The 14,696-nt window shown below is 38.9% G+C and overlaps 2 non-coding genes and 1 pseudogene across 2 annotated transcripts; 2 read left to right on the forward strand and 1 right to left on the reverse strand.

Annotated features, from left to right (window-relative positions):
* Positions 1-10,353: 10,353 nt before the first annotated feature.
* Positions 10,354-11,562, forward strand: LOC112322210 (dnaJ homolog subfamily A member 1-like; annotated as a pseudogene).
* Positions 11,563-13,418: 1,856 nt separating this feature from the next.
* On the forward strand, positions 13,419-13,490 carry TRNAA-CGC (transfer RNA alanine (anticodon CGC)). The gene has a single exon. It is a non-coding gene; the product is annotated as a tRNA-Ala (tRNA).
* A 288-nt stretch (positions 13,491-13,778) lies between these two features.
* Positions 13,779-13,849, reverse strand: TRNAG-GCC (transfer RNA glycine (anticodon GCC)). Its single transcript has one exon. It is a non-coding gene; the product is annotated as a tRNA-Gly (tRNA).
* Positions 13,850-14,696: the final 847 nt, after the last annotated feature.

The raw sequence follows: 14,696 nt of genomic DNA on the forward strand, positions 1-14,696 counted from the left end.
GGCAATAAGGAAAATAAAAATAAAATAAAGTAATAATTCAATAAAGTATAATTCAATAATTCAAACTATTTTGAATAATTCCTTATTCAAAGTAAGGAACTCAAATTCCCCTCAGAATAACCCTATTTATCTATACTGGGGATACACAACTCTTTTCCTCCGAACTCTACAGAATCTGTATACCTGGTAACTCATCTATATATTTTATTCTACGTAATGCAGTTATATAGAAATAGCTAACATTTATTGTTTCTATGTGGCACAGTTCTAGTGTTTCACATATGTTTACTACTTAATTTCCATTTAGCCTTTGCTATTCCCACTTAGAAACTGAGGCACAGAACGGATAGTAACTTTCTTCAAGCTGCACATGTAGGAAATACCAAAACCAAAATCCAATTCCAGGTAATCTGATTCCAGCATCAAAATGCTTAATCACATATAATAATGCCTCTGTAAAATTCTTAATTTGCTACAAATATTTATTAAGTCCTATGATTTTTAAATAGAGTTTCCTGCCCTGGCTGGAGCATTGTCTCATGAACCAAAGGGTCGTGGGTTTGATTCCTGGTCAGGGCACATACCTGGGTTGTGAGTTTGGTGCACAAGGAATGATATTTTCTCTCTCCCCCTCCCTCCCTCTGTAGGATCAGGGGATAAATCCTTGAATGGGGATTAAGTAGGAAGGAATGAAGGGAGGAAGGGAGGGGAGGAGGAAGGGAGGGAAGGAGGGAGGGGTTTTCCTGAGTGGAAGGAAGAAGCAAAGAGAGCTGTTCAAAATTGTTAGGCTCAAATGTTACACTGCTGTGTTCATTTTTTTTAAAAAAAACCTGTCACTGCCCTAGTGAGTACAAAGAATGTATCCCCATCCAGATACAACACCAAATTTAGTGCTACAGAAACGGATATGAACTCAGAATCTTTAATGATTATAAATAAGCAGCATGGGAGAACCTAATCCAAACAAATTGATTTGAGCTAAACACAAAGCTCAAATTAATGGTATCACCTAGAAATGCTCTCTGAAAGGCTAAATCTTTGGATTTTTATGCTATTTGGAAGAGGAGTGGTTGCTGCTAATAGGACAGACTTCGTGCAACATATGTTAAGAAAAATTTTGGAAGCACTTAAAAAATACAAGTTGGAAGCTCACTCTTGCAAAAAAGAAAAAAAAAGTCCTTAAAATATTTTGGAGCTTTTAGGAGAAAGTCAATAATAAAATTAGTACGAACATAGAGAAAGGGTTTTATGAGTCAAGTGGCTGTTGTTTTTCTAAATGTCAGCATGGAAACCCAAACAAAAAGAGGTGAGTTGGGTCCCTGGAAAGACTGACTGGGAAAGCTGAGTGTTAAGTTTGTGACGTGGTTGATGGCAACCAAAAATTGTCAAGTGCATGATGACAGAGTATTTCCTGGAACTAGGGGCTGCTTCAAGACATATAAACAAGGGCAATGTTCTGGGGGCCTGTGCTTTAAACCAAGATGGGATCTATATGTAGCAATATTAGCAGTGGCTTGAACAATGTTTCCCGACAGAGGTCTCTGGAACTTGAAAACCATTCACAGATAGTTTGAGCTGAGCTTTATACTGAATTGACAATCTCCGTACATGGCTGAGGAAAACAACCAACTTGAAAGCACAGCTTGCTCTCAGCTTTTATTTTGACATCATGAAAAATAACCAATTTTAACACGTAACTTGCACTTCGCTTTCATTTTAATAGCATGGTCTTGAAGATATAGTAGTTGGCTCTTGATAGAGGCTAGGACTTCATTACAACTTTTAGGGTTTCACCCTGAAAATCATATTTAATTGAGTTCTTAACTTTAATTCAAGATTACTCCCTCTAAAGTTGTGATTATCTACTCTAAGGAAAGCAGAAAAGTGTGTTCTCCTTCAAAGTTACCAAATCTCTCTAAGCCTTAGTTTTCTCAGCTATAAAAAACAGGAAGGTTTGGTCTACACCCTCTATAAGAGTTTGTGGGGTTTTTTTGCTCATTCTCATAATTAAACTCAGATGTTGATATGACTTCCCTAGAGTGACTATTAGTTCCAACAGAAGAAGCGAGGCCTGTGTGTGTGTGACATTGAGATACACACACACACACACACACGAGGTCTCTCCAGAAAAAGTCCAACCATCGTTAACACAACGAGAACGGTTTGCGCAACATCCATGTAACCCGGCAGCCAAGGAGAGGGGACTGGAATGCACATGTGTGAATAATGACAACTTCACTGTACTAGTCAGTGGGGGTGGTAGACACCACTGAGTGAGCATGTGTGCTATGTCACAATCGCATTAAAAATGACTGAGTGAGTAGAGCAATGAATCTGCATCAAATTTTGCATTAAGCTTTAACCTTCCTCCATGGAAGCTATTCAGATGATTCCAAAGGCCACAGCTATGGGCAACTGGTGATTGGCAGCTTTATCACGACAATGTGCCTGCTCATGCATCACGTCTTATGCAGTGTTTTTTGGCAAAACATCACATCACCCAGGTGTCTCAGCCCCCCTACAGCCCAGCGTTGGTGCCCTGTGCCTTCTGGCTTTTCCAAAAATTAAAATCACCTTTGAAAGGGAGAGATTTCAGACCATCGAGGAGATTCAGGAAAATATGACCAGGCAGCTGATGACAATTGGGAGAACTGTGTGAGGTCCCAAGGTGCCTACTTTGAAGGGGATTGAGGTGTCATTGTCCTATGTACTATGTTTCTTGTGTCTTGTATCTTCTTCTGTATAAATCTCTATTTTTCCATAGGTCGTGGCCGGATACTTTCTGGACATACCTCATTGTATGTAATAGGTGTAATACTCATCAGTGAAATATGATGCTCAGGAAATTTACCACGCTATAAACTTAATAAGAAAGCCTCTGTGAAAACCAGAAAAGTTACCTAGCTTCCCCAATATGATACTCCAGGACATTTTTTTTTCTCACGGAGTAAGAAAAGCACTTTGCAAAATATCTAAAAATCAGTTTAAATAGACTTGTGACTATTTCTAAAGCCTTGGGTGTTTCAGGCTCACACCCTACCATTTACGTTACCATTCACGTTACCGTTTATGGGAACAATGAAGTGTTTTTGTTTAAAAGTCTTTCCCCTCTAATTTAACAGAGATGGTACTGAGTCAACAATGGAGTTCTGGGAAGCAGACAAACTGAAAATGTCAATAAGCTATTAAAGACATGCTCTCTCTAAATATCTCTCTAAAGATATTAGGAAGTTGCATTGATCCTGAATTCTTAAGAAGAGAAAAAGACCTTTAGATAGAATACAGGACTGAAGAGTAGCTGAGGAACCTTACCATAATCATGATCCTTTTTCCTTACAAATTGTTTCTGATCCACAGTCTGGGAAAACAAGGCCAAGGCTTACAAATTTTCAAGGAGAGGGAAAATCCCACATTCATTTGGCCATTCAGCAATTGCAATCCCTACAGTATCTCCTAATACTTCTGTAAAATGAAGGAAATTTGTTTAGCAGAAAGTCCCCAGTGCTCAGAAGCAGACTAGTCTGGTGGCATACAATGATTTTGTCTTTCATCTATTTTTATACTCAGAGTTGGGATGAGATTCTATATACAATGGCCACAGAGCATTCTCAATCTCTATAAAACTTTCACCTAACCCAATAGAGCTCAAGTTTTATAGTGATGGCTACATAACTTCAGGAATATGCCAGCAATGAATAAATGGTATATTTTAAATGGGTGAGTTATATGGTATGTAAATTATATCTCAACACAGTGGTTATAAAAATTTTTAGTTTGTGGAGATAAATAGGATACAGTTTCTTGAGTCTCAGCCCAAAGGGAAGAATTTCTAGATGCTAAGTCCAGACAACTGTATTTTAAACCAACATCTCGAGTGACTCCAGTGAAATGATCCAAGGTTCACTCTTTTAAGAAAATCTAAAAAAGGCGATATATTTTGGTACTTCCCCTAAATGACAAAAAAAAAATCCCACAAATATTCAGAATAATCAATAATCAATAAAAGAGTAGAAATTCTTCAGAAGTCATAAATTTGATCCAATTCTTAACTCCCCATTATGAATGAGAGTATTATCAGTATGTTAGGAACCAATATTTGCTGAAACTACAACAGGAGTCCCCTTAGAAAACTTATATGAGCATTGAATGAGCCACAAAAGAATTTTTCCTACTGTATATTTTCTTTTTTATTTATTTTAAAAATATATTTTATTGATTATGCTATTACAGTTCTACAAAAAATTTCCTTTTTTGCCCCCATCGACCCAGTACCCCCTTCCCTCCAGCAATCCCCCCTCTTTAGCTCAAGTCTATGGGTCATGCCTATAAGTTCTTTGGCTTCTCCATTTCCTGTACTATTCTTGACATCCCCCTGTCTATTTTGTACCTACTAATTATGCTTCTTAATCCCTGCACCTTTCCCCAATTCTCCTTCCCCTTCCTAGCTGATAACCCTCCAAATGATCTCCGTATCTATGATTCTGTTGCTGCTCTGATTGTTTGCTTAATTTGGTATTTTATTTTTAGATTCAGTTGTTGATAGTTGTGAATTTGTTGCCCTTTCCATTTTTATAATTTTGTTCATTTTCTTAAATAAGTCTCTTTAACATTTCATATAAAAAAAGGGCTCTGTGGTGATGAAATCCTTTAGCTTTACCTTATTTGGGAAGCACTTTATCTGCCTTTCCATTCCAAATGATACCTCTGCTGGATAGAGCAATCTTGGATGTAGGGCCTTGCTTTTCATCACTTTGAATACTTCTTGCTAGTCCCTTCTTGCCTGCAAAATTTCTTTTGAGATATCAGCTGACATTCTTATGGGAACTCCTTTGTAGGTAACTCTCTTTTCTCTTGCTGCTTTTAATATTCTCTCTTTATCTTTAAACTTTGGCATTTTAATTATGATGTGTCTTGGTGTGGCCCTCTTTGGGTCCGACTTGTTTGGGACTCTCTGAGCTTCCTGGACTTGTATGTCTATTTCCTTCACTAAATTAGGAAAGTTTTCTTTCATCATTTTTTCAAATAACTTTCCAGTTTCTTGCTCTTCCTGTTCTCCTTCTGGCATCTGTATAATTTGGATATTGGTATGTTTAAAGTTGTCTCAGGGGTTCCTAATCCTATCCTCATTTTTTTTTAAATCTTTTTTCTTCCTGTTGTTATGATTGAATGCTTTTTTCTTTCTTGTATTCCAAATTGTTGATTTGATTCTCAACTTCATCCTCTCCACTGTTGGTTCCCTGTAGATTTTTCTTTATTTCACTTAGTATAACCTTCATTTCTTGCCTGATGTTTTTGACATACTCAATGAGTTCTTTGAGCATCTTGATCACCATTGTTTTGAACTCTGAATCTGATAGGTCAGTTATCCCTATTTTGCTTGTTTCTTTTTCTGGGGCTTTATTCTGTTCTTTCATTTGGGCTATATTTCTTTGCCTACTCAATTCGGCCTCCTCCCTGTGTTTGTTTTTGCGTAGTAGGTAGAGCTGCTTTGACTCCCTGTTTTAGAAAAGGCACCTGTAAATTATGTGGGGCAGAGTCTTTGGTAATCACCAGAGTCAGGCACCCCACTTCACTGCTTTGTGGCTCTGTGTCAGGGGAGGGCTCAGAGAGGGGACAATGCCACTGCCTGGCTTCTGGAGGTTTGCCCAAAACTTGCCCCGTTTCCAGTCATTTCACCCACTTCCCATATGCAACTAACATCCTTCCAACTGTTGCCTTGCTGGTGAATATCAGAGTGGGTGGGTTTGCATATGTTCTAAGTCCATGTGGACCCTTTAAATGGACTCTCTTAAAAATCCAGCAGTCTCTTTTGCCACCCCAACCCCCACTGGTATCCCTCCCAGTTTTTATCCACCACACGTGGGTGTCGGACCACCTGTTCCTCCATTGCTGCTGCCATCTCTCCACACCACACTGTATCTCTGCTCATCTCCATGACTTGACCCCTCCTACCCATCTGGGGGAATGTGGCTTCTTTAAATCCTTGGTTGTCAGACTTCCATACAGATTAATTTTCTGACAGTTCTGGTTGTTATTTGTTTTGAGATATAGTTGTAATTCTCTCTGTGGTTGCACAAGGAGGTAAAGTGTGTCTACCTATGCCTGTATCTTTACCAGAAGTCCCCTGTATATTTTCCTACTGAGTCCTCACAAAGACCCTATTGAGTTATAAGAACTGTACAAGTCACCTGTCTTCTACAGGTGGAGATTCAGCAAGGTTAAATGTCATGCCCAAAACACCCAACTGATAATCTGCTTGGATACTAGGTTTTCTGACTCCTCGTTCAACACTCTTTTCACCATAAATATCTGTCTTTAAAAATGCTTCCTCAGCATGTGCCAGCATGGCTTGCCCCTAACCTTTAGAAGCTATTGTTTGAGCACATTTATGAAGTTTCTATTGTTAATGATGCTAAGAAACTGTACATCTTTTTTCTACTTGCACCACAAAAAGAAAATGTACAATTTAACACATTTTCCCCAATTCCCTGTAACAGTTTTTGTCTAAAGAAACTGGATTAATGTATATCAGCCATGGGGAGTATATGTGAGGGTATGGAGTGTGTGTGTGTGTGTGTGTGTGTGTGTTGAGAGAGTATGTCTTCATGTGTTTGTGGAAAAAAGGATAAAACATTATTCTAATGTGAAATTATAATCATTTATTAATTTGCATGTGAACTGTTAAAAGAACTGATGTTTATTAGATATTTACTATGTTGTGTCTTTGTATCCACCTCCAGTCACCAGCCCTGTCCCACCCCCATTGCTTAAAGACATGCATTTGGCTGCTCCACTCAGATCCCACCATCTCCCTAAGGTGAACTAATATCCCCGTGAACGTCTCAAGCCTATGAATCCCTTGATCATCTCACTTTTATTAACCTTCACCTCCACTCTACTTTAGTTATCCACTTCCAGGGCAATGTCATCACTCTGATCTTCCCTGTCTTTGAAATGTTTATTCCAAAGATCCCACTGATCACAGTTGTCTCATTTGAAGTCAAAGAATTCTTCAATCATGGTCAACCCTTTCCTCTCTACTTCCTTTCAGGAAAATCTTGGATTCTATGTTCATTTCTTTAGTCATACTTTTGTGAATTCCCAAACTTTGGGGGCGGGCCCATTGTCCTTTTGCCACAGGCACCCCTTTCTCTGGCCCTAATGCTGGATCAGTGACTCTCTCCATTTCGCTCTTCAACTTCATCCGGGCTTCAATGCTGCCTGGAAATTCTTCCAACTTCTTTTCAGTTTTTCCACTTTTATCAAATCTTTAAACATAATAACTTGGGCATGAGACCATGTAGATGAACTCTCTTCTTTGCAAGAAAAAAAATGGGATTTTTCATAGGAAAATCTTCAGTTACTGTCACCAAATCTATAAAATTACCTGTATTCTACAACTCATATTTTCCTGCTTTTCTTTTGCTTCAGTAGGGTAGGTGTGTCTCCCTTGCACTAGGGGAAGACACTTCAGTAACTTTTCACTTATCTTTATTGTCTCCCTCTGTTATAACTCCTTTATATTTTCATTCAGACATACCAAATCTCCTATCTTAAAATAAAAACAAAACCCCCAAAAATGTCTTTCTTACCCTGAGGAGATCTTCAATCTACCATTTTTTTTCTTACACTTAGTTGCTCAAGTCAGAAGCATCTTCTATCTCTTCCTTGTCTTTGTCCCCTATATCCAATTGAAATGTATCTCTGCCAAATCTATTTCCTCGGTATCTCTTTATTTGTTAAGTTTTCTTTATTTCCAATGCAAAGGCTCTAAATCAGTGTTGTCCAATAGAAAAATAATTTGAATCATGTGTAAATGTTAAAACTCTTAGTAGCCACAAAAAGTAAAAACAATGAAATTAATTTTAGCGATCTATTTTATTTAACTCAATATATTCATTAATGTTATTTCAATATATAATCATGATAAAAATTATTAAGGGGATATTCCTTCTACATTTGGATTAAGTACATCTAAATATACAGTTGCTAGTGGCTACCATATTGGACAGTGCAGCCTTAGATGGTCATCTTTTGCCTGATTCCATCAATTCTTTGCTGAATGCCCAGAGGAAGCTTCCAGTGTTTTTCTTGTCTCCTGTTGTGGGCCCCTCCCATATGTTCTGTATACCACAAAAAGAATGATTTTTCTAAAAATAAAATTTCATGTTGTTTTTCTCCATAGGACTCTGTGTGCTTTCTCACAGATCTATAAGCTTGCCCACTTTCCAGTTTTGACTCCTCCTTTTTTGACTCCATAATATAGCACATAACCCCCACTAAATGTAACTTTGGCCTTTAAAGCCATTTTGACCTCCTTTGCTTCTAGGTCACTGTGTGTTCTGTTTCTTCAGCTTACAATGCTTTTCTTCATTCTCCATGTCTTCATTCATCCTCAATAGGCTAACTGCTAGTCATATTGCAGATCTCCCCAGGAACCTTCCCTACTCACCCAGGTCTGGATTATGTGTTCCTCCTGTGTACTCATATGGAACTATTAGTTTCTTCTACCATAGCCTTTATTGTACTATTAATACTTTCTTTATATTTAGCTATCTTCCCCCTTTGACCTTAACTGCAGTCAAAGCATGGACAACACTTCATAACGTTCATTGAGTAAGTGAATGAGTAAATGAACAAATGTAATTGTTTTAGTATCGGGGAGAGAGAGAGGGAAAGAGAGAGAGAGAGAGAGGGACCTTTGCTATTTGCAAATTCCGTGATTTAAAAGTCTTTTTTTCCTTTTGTTCTTTCTTCATTCCTTGGATCTCATTAATTTCCAGATGAATTTGTTTCAAAAGAAATCATTTCTTTAAGGTATGTATTAAATGGTAAAGAGCATGAAATAGCTCTTTCACTGGAAGAAAGACAGAAAAACCCCCACAGAGAATAACTGAAAATTGCATAGCATGTGTTAGAAGAATTAACATTTGATTTTGTAGTGAAATAACTATTATTAAAGTTAACAATGCCTCCATGTCACTAAAACTAATGGACATTTAAAATCTTGGATATCTGACCTGATTTCTCAGGTGCCAGTATTTTAAAACTCACCTCCCCTTTGCGACATTCTTTTCCCACTGACATCCCTGGAACCTTATTCTTCTGGTTTTCTTCCTGTCTCCCTGACTGTTCCTTTTCATTCTCCTTTCTCAGCCTTTAAATGTTAGAGTGCCTCAAAACTAAACCTTTAGTTCTTTCTAGTCTCATTCTCTGCTCTCTCCCTAAATAGTCCCATCCAGTTCATGACTTTATTTTCTCTATACCAATGTTTCTCAGATATGTAGTTCAATGCCAAACCTGTCTTCTTGTCTTTAAATCTTGCATCTAAGTATCAACTTAAGATCTCCTTTTGCAGAGGTAAATGCACCTCAAATTGAACAAAATGAAGACAGAATTAATGACCACCTGTAAAGTTCACTCTCTCTCCAGTGTTTTCTGTTTCATTGAATGACACCATCCTGCATGTACTTATTCAAGCCAGAATACTGGAAATCATCTTACACACCTCCTTCTCTTCTAATCTCTATTTCCAATCAACATGGTGAATATTTATCCAATCAAAATGACAGAATTAATATTAGAATCTTTTACATAAATAAAGTGTATCAAGTTCTTAAAGCATACATGTATATGTGTTCTATATTTTCACCATATATATTTGTATAGTTATGGAATTTTTTCTGTGGTCCCACACAACATTTATCTAAATGTTATTATCCTTTCTGCCTTTATGTACATCAGTGGGAAACTCTTTAGTTTCCTGACTAAGTAAGGATAATTCATAGTTGGCTTCATTTTTGTTAGTCAAGAGGGACAAGAAATATGAGCATTTGGGATACCAGTTAACGTTTATTCTATCTCACACTCTTTAAAGAGTTTGTAATGTAGTATCAAAAGCTTAGAATTGGAGAGGAGCAGCATGTACAATCTTTGGGAGCTAAACCTCTGAATCCAAGGAAACCTACGCCTCCTTTTTCCTCTTAATTTGCCTCTAATCAGTTAAGGATAGTTAAAATACAGAGGAACTATTGACAAAGAATATCTCCTTAGGGTGCAATTGCCTTTATTTCCCTTTCTCTCTTGATGATTAATAAGCAAGAAAGTTCTATATCCTTTCTTTACCTAGAATCAGTGAACAGGACAATCACTGGCTGCCATCTGGCCTGTCTGAGCCCAACCTCATTGGCAGTGCTGAGAGAGCCTTAGCCTCATGTTATAAAAATGACAATACTGGGAACTTTCCAGAACACTCGGTGAGAAGTGGATGAGAGGTGGCTTTCAGAGCTGTGCAGCAACATTCTCTTTCCTGCCCCTCCACACCTGCCTCAGCCTGCTCACCAGCTGTCAAAAATGGTGAAAGCAACCGATTATTATCATGTTTTCAGGGTCAAACCCAATGCCACCCAGGAAGAATTGAACAAGGCTTACAAGAAGCAGGCCTTGAAGTAGCACCTTGATAAGAATTCAAATAAAGGAGAGAAGTTTAAACAGATTTCTCAAGCTTACAAAGTGCTCTCTGATGCAAAGAAAAGGGCATTATATGATAAAGGAGGAGAACAGGCAATCAAAGAAGGTGGAACAGGTGGTGGCTTTAGTTCCCCCATGGACATCTTTGACATTTTTTGGAGGAGGAGGAAGGATACAGAGGGGAAAAAGAGGGAAAAATGGTGTGCATCAGCTCTCAATAACCTTAGAAGATTTATATAACGGTGAAACAAGAAAACTAGCTCTGCACAAGAACGTGGTTTGTGACAAATGTGAATGCTGAGGTAGTAGAAAGGAGCAGTAGACTGCTGTCCCAACTGCCAAGGCACTGGTATGCAAATAAGAATTCATCAGATAGGACCAGGAACGGTTCAGCACATTCAGTCTGTGTGCATGGAGTGCCAGGGCCACCGGAACGGATCTGTCCTAAAAATAGATGCAAAAGCTGCAATTGAAGGAAGACGGTTTGAGAGAAGAAGATTCAAATTGACAAAGGCATGAAAGATAGCCAGAAGATAACATTGTTGTTGTCCTGTGGTGAAGGAGAACAACAACCAGGACTAGAGCCAGGAGATATTATCTTTGTTTTAGATCAGAGCGACCAGGTCTTTTCATTCAATGAGAAGACCTTTTCATGTGTATGGGCATACAGCTGGTTGAAGCATTGTGTGGCTTCCAAAAGCCAATAGATACCCTTGGCAACGAAACCATAGTCATCACCTCTCATTCAGGTCAGATTGTCAAGCATGGAGGTATCAAGTGTGTGCTAAATGAAGGCATGCCAATTTATCATTAGACCACATGAAAAGGGTTGTCTGATCATTGAATTTAAGGTAAACTTTCCTGAGAACGGCTTTCTCTCTCCTGATAAACTCTCTTCTAACTGAAAGGAAGGAAGTAGAAGAGACCGATGAAATGGACCAGGAAGAACTGGTGGACTTTGATCCAAATCAAGAAAGACGGCGCCATTACAACGGAGAAGCACATGCGGATGACGGACCTCATCCCAGGGGCGGTGTTCAGTGTCAGACCTCTCAGCGTGGCCAGGGAATGACGCGCACTGCTGGCATTTGATACACAGTAGTGAGTGAGTGAAGGACTGTAATCATAATGCTCTCACTACTTGCTATTGTTTTTGTTTTAATATCCAAACTATAGTAGTGTTTTAAAAGTTAAATGGAGAATAAACTCAAAATATAAAAGCTCAAGAAAAAAAAAAACAAAAAACTGTTTCTCATCAAAGTGACTGTTTGGGCCACATGGGCAACATAACATCTGTACATTTACCTGTGTCCTAGAATGAATAATTCTTTTTATTAATTAGAAGTTAGGTTCTATTGTGGAAAAGAGAGATCCTAAATAAAGTGGCTTAACCATGATGAAAGTTGATTTCTTTCTCATAAAATCCAGATGCAGACAGTTTAAGGCCAGCATGGTGGCTCCACAGCTGGCTTGGAGCAGAGCTCTTTAATGACTGTCCAATGACAAGGCTTTTTTTTTTTTTTAATCTTCGGTATTATTGTATTATTAGCTAAACATGTGGCTTATTCTAGTTAAAAACAAAATCTTATTAGGAGCTTATTAGGAACTTAAAAAATCTTATTATTTGTTTAAATTGCTGTAAGCAAACATAATGCTTACTGTTAATGTAGGAGTTAGTTATGAAGCTGTGGTTTACCCAGTTTTTGAAATTTTGGCTTTCTGCTCTGGCTTTGGGCCTGCTGACCATTTCATTTATGAGGGGTGCTCTGCTGCCACTAAGGGAGTGGAAATTCTAGGCCCTCATTGTGCTATCTGTTGAGGTCAACCTTACCTGTGGTGGTTAGAAGTGACCTTGACCCAACTTCCCTGACACCAAATCTCTCCCATGTTCCTTCTTCCATTAGGATGTTTGAGGCTTCTACCACATTGCCTTCTCTTGTGTGGGGTGGTATCGGTTTAAATTGCATGGGGAAGGGCCAAACACACCTCATCTAACTATAATCAAACTTAGCTCAGGGATTTACCTAGCAGGCAAACAACTGGAGAGAAGAAATTTCCGAGAAAGAAGGCACAGTACATTTCTTCATCTGGGGCTAGGAGTGCGATTAGTGGACAAGGAAGGTTCATAGGACATTAAAGGTGTTCAATGACTTACATTACTACCATATAATCAGTCAGGAGCGTCCAAGATGTAAACATCAAACAGGAAAATATTTCTTGATCAGGTCCCCAGCCCTGACGTTATCGTCATTTATATATAATTAAAGTACAAAGAGATTGTTTGTGTCATTTTCTTTCTTTCAATGTGGGCCCCATGAAAAAGAAGAGCATGTTGCGAAATCACTTGCTTCTCCAAAAGTTGGCTATCACCTCTACATACCCCAGTTTGTGGGGATTTGGCATGGACACGTCCTTTTTCGGGGATGAGGGTTTATTTCAGGGATGAGGGTTGTACAGATAAACCTATAAAATTTTCAGATGAGTACAGGTCTCCTGGAGCACCAGTGCGACGCCTGCGGTGCGTCCAGCGAGCTAAGTCTCAGGCAGGAGTCGGAGTTGCAAAGCCAAGGGAAGGAGGTACCCAGATCCCCGCACTCCCCCGCGCCTGCGCCGTTAACTCCCCCAGCTCTAGGAGTCCGGCTCTGGCGGGAGCTCTTTGCACAGAGGTCTCGCCCCCGTGACGGGGTTAGGTGCCCGATTTCTCCTTACCCGAGCTACAAACGCCAGGCAGGAGCGCTTAGAGGCTGGTTTGTCCTTGCTGCGTCCCAGACTGCTGGCTGCGCTGGGTCCAGATGCACCACTGAAAGCAGCTGAAGAAGGAGGTAGGAAGGGTAAAAACGTACAACAAAAGCACTCAGTAAAATAAAAAATTTGAAATTAATGTAGAAATTTGACTAGTGCTAAGTAAATTGAATGAAAGTCTATACCAGGAGAGGGGAGTTCGGCTGGGGGATGTAGCTCAGTGGTAGAGCGCGCGCTTCGCATGTGTGAGGTCCCGGGTTCAATCCCCGGCATCTCCAAACAGCCGTACTTCCCTTTTTTTCCCCCACTTATACCGTACAACACTATACATTATATTACATTGCATAATTTTCGCTCACATACTCTAGGTCTCCCCAAAACAATCCAAATGGGAGGCTGAAAAAGAATAGTGAGGCTTAGAAAAACAGAACTTTTGGTTGCACAAAGTAAAAGCGAAACGGGAATTTGCCTTGATTTGTATTCATCTACATAAAGCAAACATTTCCATCTCATTATAACCCTGTATTCAACACTCAGGACGTGCAAGTACGGAAAAAGAACCATACTGCATTGGCCGGGAATCGAACCCGGGCCTCCCGCGTGGCAGGCGAGAATTCTACCACTGAACCACCAATGCTTACTGCACATAGGTACTTTCTACATACTACAAATAGAAATTTATTCAAGTGAGTGGTTCTTTTCTGTAATTGCATATTATTTATATATTCAATTTTAAAGAAAGTAATGTAATAATTAATTCTCCAAAATATTGAGAAAACATTAACATTTACAAAAAATCTGGTATTAATTTTATGTTGAACTATATGAGGAGATTCTTCTGAAGCTGCCCTTGGTGAAGGATGCAAATTAAAATTTTGTTATGTATTTACAGGACTGCGCAATTACCTAGCTGTATCTTCAGACATTTAGATAATTTATAACAACTCTTCTCCCCCCACCCCACCCTTTATTTTTTATCATTTTAGCTATTAAGACAAATACATGATGATACTTGTCAGGAATGGGATTAGGGACAAGGGAGCAGTGAAGGGGAACTGGGATCTTGAACCAAATTATAAAGGTATATTGGAACTCTGATAATGTGAACAGGGAACTTTGAAGTGTTGGTGATTCTAACCAAGTGGCCTAATTCTCTAAACTGCCCCTTCTGTCATTGTGAATGACGTTTCAGTGTAAAATAGTATGAGTCTGGTCCTTGATGCTTAGTTTCTGTGGAAAGTAAAATTGAAAACCCTACAAGGATATATGAGGGGAGAAGGTAAGTGAAAAGAATGCATTCATGGAAGTGAACCTAAATATAAGATAGAAGTTTCTGTATTTAGCCCTTTATCTCTGGGCAGGAAATTTCCAACAATTTTCAGGATCATTGAAAACCAAAGAGGATTTAGGGGGAAAAGTATGAGAAAATAACAGCAAACACATAGCCGGGTCCATGTGCTGGGCTGTGTTAGTATTATTACACG

This window comes from Desmodus rotundus, chromosome 2, assembly GCF_022682495.2.
Source record: "Desmodus rotundus isolate HL8 chromosome 2, HLdesRot8A.1, whole genome shotgun sequence".
NCBI classification, from domain to species: domain Eukaryota; kingdom Metazoa; phylum Chordata; class Mammalia; order Chiroptera; family Phyllostomidae; genus Desmodus; species Desmodus rotundus.